At 46.7% G+C, this 12,798-nt stretch overlaps 1 long non-coding RNA gene across 1 annotated transcript; it reads left to right on the top strand.

The window, feature by feature from the left end:
• Window positions 1-6,474: 6,474 nt before the first annotated feature.
• LOC110121587 (uncharacterized) lies at window positions 6,475-11,198 on the top strand. The gene is made up of 3 exons (XR_011490144.1): window positions 6,475-7,848; window positions 8,276-8,411; window positions 11,079-11,198. It is a non-coding gene; the product is annotated as an uncharacterized lncRNA (long non-coding RNA).
• The last annotated feature ends 1,600 nt before the right edge of the window (window positions 11,199-12,798 follow it).

Below are 12,798 nucleotides of genomic sequence, written 5' to 3'. Positions count from 1 at the left end.
CCAGTCCTGCTGACAAGTCTTTGGGGTCGGAAAGTGGCTCCGGCTGGGAGCAGCAGTTGGGGGAGCAGGCGGCCAGGCCTGGCCTGGGCGTCGACAGCTGGGAGCCTTCCCAGAGGCCAGGCGACCATTTCATGCTGAGAGGGACCACAGGCCAGCGCCCTCCTGCCACGCAGAAGGAAGCTCCAGGCCTCCGTGGTCAGGAGGGCGGCTTCTCGATCATTCTCTGCACCGTCAGCAGGCCCCGCTCAGCTGCCCTTCACCTCACCCCCTCCAGGGGGCTCCGGAGAATTTCCCCTCTAATTTCAAAGACAGCATCTCCCTCCACGCGGTCCCACCGTGACTCAGCAGCTGCAGAGAGGAGTCTTTTCCCCAGGAAGTGACGCTGGACTTGAATCTTGAAAAATGAAGCCAAGCCAGGGTAAGGGCGCAGCATTCGCAGAAATCCAGGGGACAGGAATAGTGGTCCGTTCGGCACTTCCGGTGTGTGAGCTGAGCCTGGAGAGAGGCCCGGAGCCAGACCGGAAGCGGCCATCTGAGTTATGTTTAACAAGCAGCTGGGGGAAGAGTTGGACAAGTTACTGATGTGTAACGTCTGCGCCAATTTCTGTGGTGTAAACACTTCCCTCTATGGCAGATTTCAATCTACCAGTGGTTTGACAACCACCTCACAAGAGTTGCTGAAATTTTAACAAATCAGTTTGCCAGCTGATAAAGGCTAGCTCCAACGCCCTAGTTTATCACAAGTCCCGTATAAACTCTACCCTCTCAAACTTGTTGGCTGCCACAAAATCCCTACAAAGTCCTCAGGTAGAGGGGCAACATTAGGTAACTCAGTCTCCCTCACCTTCCTGCTGATCGTTGTTCCTTCTCCCTACTCCATGGACACAGGCATTGAGCTTAGTCACTTTTCCTGGAGTTCCAAAAAAAATGCTCACTCACATAATGTAGCCAATTTGTGGAAATGGAGAAGGTCTACATCACAGAGATGCTAATTACATCCAAATAAATATTAAATTGTCCATTCTTAAATTTTTCCTTAGCCATTTCCACCATCCTGGGTTTGGTCTCCTTCCATAATTCTTTGTCCCTCTGTCTCCAACCTTGACTGACTCCGTCTGCCCTTACTTAACACCACACCACCCACTCCCCCATCAAATCCTATCACAGAGAGCAATTTGGTTTTTTTGCCACCTCTCACCCAGGCCTGCAACATTCGGTACATATTCAGTCTATCAGTGACTATTTCAACTCCAAAGGGCTTCTGAGAGGAACACTGACTACTCTTTACACCTGATTTAATGCCCATTGATTAATCTTATGAAAGTGTAACCGTCATCTTTCCTCAAACTATCAGAATTCCTTTGAATATTCACACACTACTAACACAGGTAATAAATTAAAAATTCTTTGCAAGCAAAAAGATACCACTACACATCAATCTGGATGGCCAAAATCCAGCACGATGACAGCCCTGAATGCTTGAAGGGTGTGGAGCAATGGGAACTCTCATTCTTTGCTGGTGGAAGTGTGAAATGGTTCAGCCACTTCAGAAAACAGCTTGACACTTTCTTACAAAACTAAATATAGTTTTACCACATGATCCAGCAACTGTACTCCTTGGTATTTACCCAGATGAGTTGAAGCTTTGGTCTAAACAAAAACCTGCACATGAAAATTTATAGCAGTTTTATTCATAATTGCCAAAACTTGGAGGCAGCCAGGATGTCCTTTGTAGATAAATGGATAAACAAGTTGTGGTACATCCAGATGATGGAATATTATTCAGCACTAAAAGAAAAATAATGAGTTATCAAGGTTTGAAAAGACATGGTGGTGGTTTAGTCTTTAAGTTGTGTCCGACTCTTATGACCCCATGGACAGTAGCCTGCCAGGCTTCTCTGTCCATGGGATTCTCCAGGCAAGAATGCTGGAGTGGGTTGCCATTTCCTTCTCCAGGAGATCTTCCCAACTCAGGAATCGAACCCGGGTCTCCTGCATTGTAGGCAGATTCTTTACCAACTGGGCTACAAAGCTTAAATGCATGTTACTAACTGAAAGAAGCCCAGCTGTAAAGGCTGCATACTGTATGATTTCAACTATATGACATTCAGGAAAAGGCAAAATTATAGAGGTATTGAAAGGGTCATGGATTGCCAAGGGCCGGCACAGGGGAAGAGATGAATAGACAGAGCACAGAGGTTTTTTTAGGGCAGCAAAGCTACTCTGTGTGGTGACACAATGGTGATACAGAGCCTTATACATTCGTCCAAACCCATACAGTACAATCCACCAAGAGTGAACCCTAATGTAAACACTGGGCTTTGGGTGATGATGCTGTGTCAGTGCTGGTTCACTGATTACAGTACCCCTACCTACTGCTGTGGTGGGGTGTGTGGACTGTGTGGGAGACTGCATCTATTTGGGGTACAAGGGGTAAATGGGAAGTCTCTACTTCCCACAGTTTTGCTGTGGACCTGAAACTGTTATGAAATTAAATTCTTTTTTTAAAAATTCATTAATTTAGGACTTCCTTGGAGGTCCAGTGGTTAGGAATCCACCTGCCAATGCAGGGGACATAGGTTCTATTCCTCATCTGGGAGGATTCCATGTCCCTCAGGGCAACTAAGTCCATGCACCACAACTACTGAAGCCCGTGTGCCCTAGAGCCCATGCTCTGCAACAAGGGAAGCCACCGCAATGAGAAGCCCAAGCACTGCCACTAGAGAGTGGCCCCCACTTGCCTAAACTAGAGGAAGTCCGCACAGCAGTGAAGACCCAGGGCAGCCAAAAGTAAAATAAATAAATAAAAATTCGTTAATTTAGCACATTGGATTTTCACAAACATTTAACACTGATTGCAAACTTAAAGTAATACCTCCAAACATTTAATTAAATTCACAAATTTAACATAGCAAATCCTCTTTAAAGCTCTCACTGTATTAAATACACAAAATATTACAATTCCAAAGCTGTTTAATACCCTTACATCAAAACCTGTTATAAAAGCACTAATATTTGTGGATTTCACTTGTTTCTTCTCCTGAATTCTGCACCTTCCTGGGGTGCCAGTTTTGACACTTTCCTAGGATTTCAGTGATTTTTACCAAGTACTATTTTTAGCTTTCTAAGGATTTTAACAATTTTACCAGACCACAAGAAAAAGAAAAAGCACCACCTCAAACTGCTGGAGTTGCAAAATCTGGGTGGTTGAACAATTCATTCTAAGTCAGGATGTCAGACTAGGGGTTGCAAAGGAGACGAAATCAGGTCAGGAAGCTTCCTTTTCATAACTGTTCTTTGTTTCTTCAATAAGACTTTTTAAGTTCACACCTTTGGGGAAGGTTTTCTGTTTGACGACACTGAATTTTCCCCCTCAAATGAGATGAATTCTCATCTTGCTTGGCCATCATTGACCTAACCCATTGTCCTGTCATCTTGATGAATTGGCCTGATCTGTTAGCATTATTAAAAATACCCATCTTCTTGCTGGTGTTGGGTTATAATTTATAGAAACCATCTCCAAGTTTCATTCCCTAGGGGAGCAGGCACTGGGTCTGCAGTTTCAGCTCCTCTCTAGGATGCTGTGGAACATGGGGTAACCACCTTTATTCAGTTTCCTGTGTCACCCCAAGGTGGAGAACCTGCAGCCTAGACATCGCCTACTTTTTCTTATACAAGTTGGCTAACTCAGTGTTCCCTGCATTTATTCTTTCCTGCTTTCACAGATAGAAACAAAAATATATCTATCCTCGGTAAACATATATAATTAACAGAAGAAAGAAAAGACCTGTTTACATGAAATGCCCCACTTACTAAAGTCAATCCAAAGCAACATATGCCATTACAGTCACTGCCCTTTTGTTCTCAAACCACTCCTCTATATGCTTAGAGAGTTTTGAGAATTATCTTGAACACATTCTTTCTCTGGCTTGACTTGTTTTAATTAATGCCCTGATGATCAAATCTTGGCCCCAAAACCCGTTTGTTTGGCTCCTTTGTCCTTGCAGCACTGCCCTTGACATTCTTGAAAGCATTCTTGATTTCTGGCAACAACAAGATGTTCCAGACCCATCCTAATTTTTTTCCAGCCTCGATACCTGGAAACAACTGCGTCCGTGGAATCCTCATTCGTGTGAGTGATATCAGAGATCACAGCGCGGGGGGCTTGAGATGCATGCGAGCACCGGGGGGAATGAGGAATGGGGGGATGAGGTGGCAAGAGTGTCATCTCCGGGGTAGCAGACAGAAAAATATTTCTTTTTAAGGTAATGTGTTTATATTACTTTTTCTGACTTAACGCAACACACCTTGTAGCTTCTACCTACTTTTCTCACAGTAGGAGTCGTCAGTGACCACTAAGGCTTTTTCTGCAGCTCTCAGCTGTTCTCCCCACCCCTTCCTGCAAGAGAAAGGGAGGTGGACAGAGATTTACTTCCCCACTGATAGAACCGATGCCCCTGCCTCCCTCACCCTTAGAAAGATGCTGCCCTGCGATGATTTGGTTTTCAATTATTTTCTCCATTGTGCATTCCAAGGGAGTGGGGTGGGGCACAAGATTGACTTTGAGTTTTGGATGAATTCCCCTTGTTTTGAGAATGGACAGGATAGAGGTAGGAAGATCATTGAAGAGTCCGTTGTGGCAGATCAGAAAGAGAGCCTTGAACCGAGGGAGCAGCAGGAGAAGTAAGGAGGAGGACAGGGAGTTGGGGGTTATTTGGTGTCTGGATAATAGAAGAGAAAAGGGTATAACCCGTGTGTCTGATTCTAGCCTCTGAGAGTACGGTGCTACCAGTCACTGAGAGAGAGAGAGAGAGATTGAACACCAGGGGTCTAGGGCGAGTTTGACTTTGACCTATTGAGTCTGAGATGTTTCCATTAAGATGGAAACCTCCAACAGTCAGTTTCAGCTGGACACGTGGGTCAGAATTTCTAACATGAACCTCAAGCAGAGAAAGCCTCCCAAGCTAAAACAGGTGGTTTGGGGCTGTCTGTTGCCAAAGAGTGTTCTCTGGGGGCCATCCACAGCTTGGGCTATTTTCTTGGGAAGACTTGGAAACTTGTCTGTTTTTCTAATTTTCATTTTGTCTGAGTCCTTGCCAGGAATCCCTGATGTTTTTACTTAACACCAGAGTTCCAAAACCAAAATAAGCAAACAGCCCAAGAGGCTGGGACCCAGAGAAGGGGCCAGCCACCTCTCCCCATTGCTAATCCTAGAGAAAAGGTAAGGGTGATGGAGACCTGGAACCAAGGTGGCAGAGGCTTATGGAGCAAATCCTGGCCGTTCCAGAAGCTGATCTTCCCATGTTTGCCTAGTAGGTTCTGGAGTCTCTGGAGGAACCGCAGAAGTGAGGACTAGAGGGGACTTTGCAGAGAAAGACCTTCTCCCATTGTCAAAGCATCCATTGTGGTGGTGCTTGGAACATCATGTGGCCTGAGCATCACCTGCCCCCAAGAGTCTGCCTTGGCTGAGACAAGACACTACAGCTTCTTTCCTGACTCTCTGCAGGACTGTGCTCATCTGAGAGTGTTGTGTGAGTTGAGACAGGCACTAGGCAGCCTGTTCTCCCTCAGGCTCTGGACATAGCAACTTGAATCTCAGCTGTTTGCCTAATCAAGTGTTAGGTTATATTTTCCCCTCTCCTGATTATAAGAAATTGCCACATGTAATCAACGCTCTCACCCTCATTACTGTTCTCTACTCTGAGCCAGAGAAACTCAGACCTGGAGAAGGATCACTCCCCAGGCTAACAGCTAGTCCAGGGGCCCTGTCTCCAGCCTCATTTCTTACCTTTCCCTAATACAAACCCAACCGAGTGAGTTCTGTCTCCTCACTGGCCCCTCACTCACTCCACACATTCCCTTCTCATGCCCATCTTCCTGCCTGAGTTTCCACCATCTCCTTGAGCAAGTTAACTTTCCCCCTTTATATCACCAAATGGGGTCTCACCCACCCTTTGGAGCTGAACTTAGCCCCCACTGCATCCAGCCACTGTGATGGGGACCTCATCACTTCTTCAGACCAAAGTACAGTCCAGACCCCTCCTTCCTACAGCTTCTCGCACAGTTAGAGGTACAACCTCAACTTTAAAAATGACAAATATGGGAATTCCCTGATGGTCCAGTGGTTAGGATTCAGGCCTTTACTGATGGGGACCCAGGTTCAGGTCTTCATTAGACAACTAAGATCCCACAAGCCATTCAGTGCAGCCAAAAGAAATAGATAAAATAATAATAAAATGACTACTACAGTTGGGAGGAGTAAGAAATTTCTCTCGGGTGTTTAGAGGAAAACCCCAAGTACACTTAGCCCTTTGCCTACTTTTTTTTTTTTAAGAAAGATTTTTTTAAAATATTATTTTTTAAATTTATTTGTCTGTGCCAGGTCTTAGTTGCAGCCTGCAGGATCTTTCATTGCAGCATGTGGTGTCTAGCTCCCCAACCTTTTTACAAACATAGGCAAGGAAGAGGGCCGAGTTTTCAGAGCCAGAGACAGTGCAGAAATCTCGAGATGCCTGTGACCTAGGGAAGATGGCTTCCCTGATGGCTCACTTGGTAAAGAATTCACCTGCAGTGCTGGAGACTAGGGTTTGATCCCCGGGTTGGGAAGATCTCATGGAGAAGGAAATGGCAACCCACTCCAGTATTCTTGCCTGGGAAATCCCATGGAGAGAGGAGCCTGGTGGGCTATAGTCTATGTGGCCACAAAGAGTCAGACACAATTTAGTGACTAAACCACTACCACTGTGACCTAACTGCCTATGTGATGATGACTGGGAAGCCAGCTTTGTGAGCTGGGCTGGTGCAGACAAAACTGAGGCAAAAGTTGACCTTCCTCCAGTTTCTGCCCCCCATTCCACCCACCCCTTCACATCTTGCTGCCACACAACAGTGCTGGCCTCTCTGCCCTTCCGAGAGAAATGTGTGGACAAAGATGTCCATCATACGATTATTTATAAAAATGAACATTAATCTTTAACTACGGGGGGACAACTTAACCATGCCTCAAAAATGTGATAGAAGACTCTACAGATGTTAGAATGGATCAGCATGAAGATGAGAGTATGGAAAGATGTCTGTAGGCTACTTCTAAGCAAAATAAGCAGAACACAAAATTGTAAACTCTGATTAGAACTAAGTAAAAAAACAAAGTGTGTATTTCTCTGGCTGAAGGTTAAAAAGATGCATAGACGAACTGTGTAAGAGTAGGTAGGATTGTGCCTTGGACTGTTGTCTCTTTAAATTCTTTCAATGTTACTGTAATGTTGTGTTAATAATAAAAATGTCGTATAAAGTTAAAGTGCCAGTCCACTGTCCCATTCCAAGTAAGTTCATGACAAGCTGATCATGGCCCATGTCTACCTTCCCCTCGTTACGAATTTGGATCAGAAAGAAGCCTCTTAGGAAGGAGAGGAGCCTTCTGAATTGAAGATGAGACACTGGCAAGTGAGGTCTTGGATGGGACAGAGTGCAGCAAGGTCTCTGCTGCCCTCACATGGGGTATGTCTCCTCACAGGGCTGGAGAATTCCGGGGCTCTGCCACCCATAGAGACCGCTGCTCTTTTCTGGGCTCCTCCCATGGGCGGGGTACCCTGGGGTCAAGAGGAATATGAGAGATGGCACCATGGAGGCTACAGACAGACCAGGCTCAATCCAGGCTCTGATAAGGGCTACAAAGGCAGGAAGAGAGTCCCTGCGTCCCAGAAGCTGAGGAGGATTTTGACAGATGAAGAAGAGCTCAGATTTGGCCGAACTGAAATAGGTGAGGCCCGCGCTGGGAGGCAGGTGCTCCAGGAGAGAAAGCACGGACTCTGCAGACTGACTTTAAATCCTAGCGCCATCACTACCCAGGTGATCTGGAGCAAGCTATTAACCTCCCCAAGCCTTAGTTTTCTTGTCTGTAAAATGGACATTAGTGATTCATACAGGATTAATTCTTCTAAGTATTAAGAGAGGCCAAAGAACATGAAAGTACAGTGCCTGCTCATGGGAGGCACCCAATAATATTGGTTTCCCACATACACTACCACGTGTAAAACAGATAGCCAATGGGAATTTGCTGGATGACTCAGGGAACTCAAATGTGGTGCTCCGTGACAGCCTAGAGGGGTGGGATAGGGTAGGAAGGAGATTCAAAAGGGAGGGGGATATATATACCTATGACTGATTCATGTTGATGTTTGGCAGAAATGAACACAATATTGTAAAGCAATTATCCTTCAATTAAAAATAAATTTTAAAAAATAATATTGGTCTCCAACTTCTATTGTTGGTACAGCTGGAGGGAAAACCAGGGCAGGCTGTCTCCAAATCCATGATGCTCCCACAGAACCACTTGATGGGAAGGACAGAAAGAGTCTGTGAATCAGGGCAAAAGGCATAGAAATGCCAGGCGGTTTCCAGGAGAGTGCAAGGTGAGAGCAACCCTGATAATAATCCCTCTAGGTAGGGTTCTTTCTTCTAGATTTTTACCCCACACTTGTTTCTGTTTTGTCACCACTATCTGTGTCATTCTGAGCATCACAAAATCTGTTTCCACTGAGTTGGGTGCTCTCTCCAAAGCGTTTTGCCCTCGGGTCTGACAAAGTCCAGGGAGAGGAGTGGTGGCCCCGCACAAGCTCTCTGATCAAAGTCAAGGGTGATCTTGCAACATCTTGACCAGCTGTGCCAACCCAGTGCCTATAAATGAATGCCAGAGGGAGTTCCCTCCCTGAGTGCTGGCTGCCCTGTGTGATAGGAAGGGCACTGGATTAGGATTCAGACCCTGGAACAGGGTTCATAGCCTAGTCCCATCCCCACCATTTATTACATGTCATCAGGCAAGTACCTTGCCCTTTCTGATTCTGATGAGCTAAATGAGGGCTTTGGGCTTCATCAAGTTTCTCAGCCCCCTGCACATTACTACCACCTGGAGACCTATCAAACCCAACCAGGCCAGGGACTTCCCTGGCAGTCCAGTGGTTAAGACTTCCCACTTCCACCGTGCTTCCCTGGTGCCTCAGACGGTAAAGAATCCTCCTGCCAAAGCAGGAGGCCCAGTTTTGATCCCTGGGTCAGGAAGAGCCTCTGGAGGAGGAAATGGCAACCCACTCCAGTATTCTTGCCTGGAAAATCCCATGGACAGAGGAGCCTGGTGGGCTACAGCCCACAGGGTTGCAAAGAGTTGGACACGACTGAGCAACTAACACACTTCCACTGCAGGGGCATAGGTTCGGTCCCTGCTTGGGAAACGAGAATCCCACATGCCCCGTAGCACAGCCACAATAAATAAATAAAAATTCTTATTCTTGAAAAATTTAAGACATTTAAAACAAAAACAAACACACCCAACCAAGTCATAGAACTCCCAGGCCCCCCAAACAGAGTCTAATTGCATTGTTCTGGGGCAGTCCGGGACATAGGGATTTTTTTTTTAAAGTTCCCTAGCCTTTCTTTCAAACTTGGCCACACCTGAGAGTCTCCTGGGGCATTATTTGTTTGTTTGTTCTTTATTGACATAGAGCTGATTTACAACATTGTGATAGTTTCAGTATACAGCATAGTGATTCAGTATTTTTGCAGATTAGATTCCATTATAGATTATTATAATATAATGAGTATAATTAATTCCCTGTGCTATGCCTTATATCCTTGTTGCTTATCTATTTTAAGTATAATCGCTTGTACCTGTTAATCACATCCCTCTACACCTCCTTCTCCTTTTTGGTAACCACAGGTTTTGTTTCCTATGTCTGTGAGTCTTTCTGTTTTGTATACACATATGTTTTATTTTTTTAAATTCCACGTACAACTGATATTATCATAGAGTATTTGTCTTTCTCTTTTTCTTTGACTAATTTCACTAAGCATGATGCTCTCTTGGTTCACCCACACTCCTGTCCCACCTCCAACAACTCTGCTATGAGATGAAGTCAGGCATTGCAGTTTTCGAAGCTCCCTCAGGTGATTTGAATGTGCAGCAAAACACATCTCACCTGGAGGCCTCTCCACAGGAGGCTGGCATCACACCGGCTGGTGATGCTTTTGGGGTTTTGTCAGATTTTCATTCCTCCTGAGCCTGTGAGGAAACAGAACCAGGAGTGACCAGCGAGGTGCAGCCCAGTGGCAGAGCTGAGATCTCTGTGACCGGCAGAGGGGCCCTGGCTGAGAGAGGGTACCGGTTGCCTTCTGCCTGCCTGCCCCAGGCAAGGTGAGTGCTGGCTGGACACAGGCGTCATGGGGCCATGTGTCTGTGGCCACCATCCCTCCAGCAGCAATTGCAGAAACCCAGAAGGGCCTGAGTACCACACGCAGCTGATGCTGGAGACTTGGGTCTCCAGACGGGTCATGGTTTGAATACTGGGGGAATCCCAGGTGAGTCCCCCACTCTTTCCACTCATTCATTTTTTCATACATGTTCTTGGCCATTTACCAAGCACTCTGCTGGGCCCAGCGAAAACAAGTGAATTGGTGTAAGTGATAGCCAGGCAGAAAGGAGAAAGTTCAGGCAGAGGCGCAAACCAGAGGCCAGGGACTGTAAGTGGTGAGATAAGGATGGTTTGAGGGAGGGAAAGGCAGGGGCCAATCAAGCCTCGGGCACCATGCTAAGGAGCTCAGGCTTTATCCTGGTGAGTCCCGCTTTCCAGGCACAGGAGCCTTGCACCAAGTAGTGTCAGGGTCACAGGACAAACCTCTCTGCCTCCAGCTGCTCTCACAAGATGCCTGCTTCAAGGAACCTTAATGCTGGGAGTCCCTGGGTCTGTCTCCAGGCCTACCAAGACAGCACTGAGGTGCCTGTCCCACCCCAAGGGTGCCTCTCTCCCAGCCTTTGTGAAGGCATCCTCTGTCTAGCACTCCCCAAAGCCCAAGAAGGGTCCCCTGGGCACCTGTGGGTGGCGGCCGAGGCTTCTCCAAGAGGGACCTCGCCACAGGGGCCTCAGCTGTGTGCAGGCCTCTCCTCCCAGGCTGAGTGAGCGCGTGGGGAAATCACAGCATCTCTTGTGTCTGTTGACCTTCCTCCTGGGACTCCCCAGAAGTACTCAAAGCCCCCCTCCCCTGCAGACAGCCACCCCAAGCCCTGCCTCTACCCTCCCCTCCCTCAGGATGAGCTCTCCCCTGAGGGGGATCCACAGCCTGTGCTAGCAGTGGGCACCAGCAGACCCCCCAGCACCCCGAATCCTGGGACCCCCCACGCACTGTTGGCCATTGGGAGCACTCACAACAGGAAGGTAAGCCAGAGGGTGACTTGTGTTTTCCTTTGTAAAAAAAAAAAAAAAATATATATATATATATGTTAAAATATATATACATATATATGTGTGTGTGTATATATATATGTGGGAAATTGAAGATGCTGTGTTACAATGTTATAAATTACAAGTTGCAATTTTTTTTAAGTGAAAAAAAATACAAACTTCAGCAAGTGAGATATGGTGGTATCAGCACCACAGCAACCACCTTCAGCTGTTAGCACTTTGCAGCTTGAAAGTGACTTTGCTGGCCTTTTATCACAAGATTCACAACTAGCCTATGAGACAGGAGTCAAGATTTCCCCCATTTCACAAGTGAGTAAATGGAGGCTCAGAGAGGTTGGGTGATTTGCCCAGGGTTGCACAGCTAGGACAAAGAATGGGAATCTAAACATTTTGGCTCCAACATACTGGCTATATCAAGCTGCTGACAGCCTTTTTAAAACTATGAACTGTTACACAAATGTCAGGCATTAATAATTATTATCACTTCCACCGTGTGGAGCTTGGCTTGAAGCCGCTGCGCAGCCCAACACTTGAGCTCTGCTACGAAGCATACACGCCTCTTTCCACTCGCCTGTCCCCAGCTGGCCCTCGATGAAAACGCGCCATCAGGAGTGGGTAGAGCTATCTTGAGATTCTTCTGGCCAAGGCTCCAGGCTCCCAACAAAATGTGAATCCCCGTCTGGTTTTACATAAGTCTTTGTGCTGTCTGGCTTTGTACTGTCCTGACTCCGAGTGTGTCCAGAAACACTGAGGTCTCGCAAGGTGTCTCCGCTGTTCCAAAGGCAACACTCATGGAGTGGGACACACAGAATGGGTGAGGGCAGCCTGTCTGATGCGGCGTGAGGCTCGGAGGTGACGGACCCTGGAGGATGCTCCCGTAGGCATCTCAGTGGCTCAGAGCCATTCCAGCTTCTCAGCACAGAGCCTTAATGTTTCCCCCATGGTTAGCTTTTGCTGGAACCTGAATTCCCTCTTCTAAAGTGTTGGGAGAGAGGCAGTAATGTAGAAGACAGGGAGAGGCAAGTGGGGGAAGGTTCTGCAGATTGGGGACGTCAAATACTCCCTCAGAAACATTTCTGTGTATAAAGGCTGAGAAACATATGGATTGAATTTTCCCAAAGAATACACAAAGAATTTAAAAATTAAAGGGCTAGGGTGGAGGTTGGATTTTTTTTTTTTTTTAGATGATTGGCTGTTTTTCCCCCAGAGCATATTTTGGGGAATTTTATTGGCAGCCATACCACTTACAGCATCCTGAGATATTAACCAGACATGGAGTCATCCAAGTGACCTATCACCCAGCTCGGCAGTTTAGCAAGCTGTCTGTCTCTCCCTGTTTCTGAGCACACATTCCTGCCTGCTCCACACCCAGAGGCTGAAGAGATACAAGGAGATGATGACTGCAGGTATTCCCACTGCCAGTTGGTACCCTTTGACCGTGGTCTGCAGGGGCTGGGGGTCACCCAGTGTGAGTTCCAGAATATTGGCTAATAAAAGTCAGGCGGTGATGGTGAATCTGGTCTGAACTTCTCCATGGTTCAGTTTCATCATCTGACAAATATGAATA

This window comes from Odocoileus virginianus, chromosome 11 (genome assembly GCF_023699985.2).
Source record: "Odocoileus virginianus isolate 20LAN1187 ecotype Illinois chromosome 11, Ovbor_1.2, whole genome shotgun sequence".
NCBI lineage: Eukaryota > Metazoa > Chordata > Mammalia > Artiodactyla > Cervidae > Odocoileus > Odocoileus virginianus.
The sequence above is the reverse complement of the archived record's forward strand: the minus strand, read 5'-3'. Positions and strand labels throughout refer to the sequence as shown.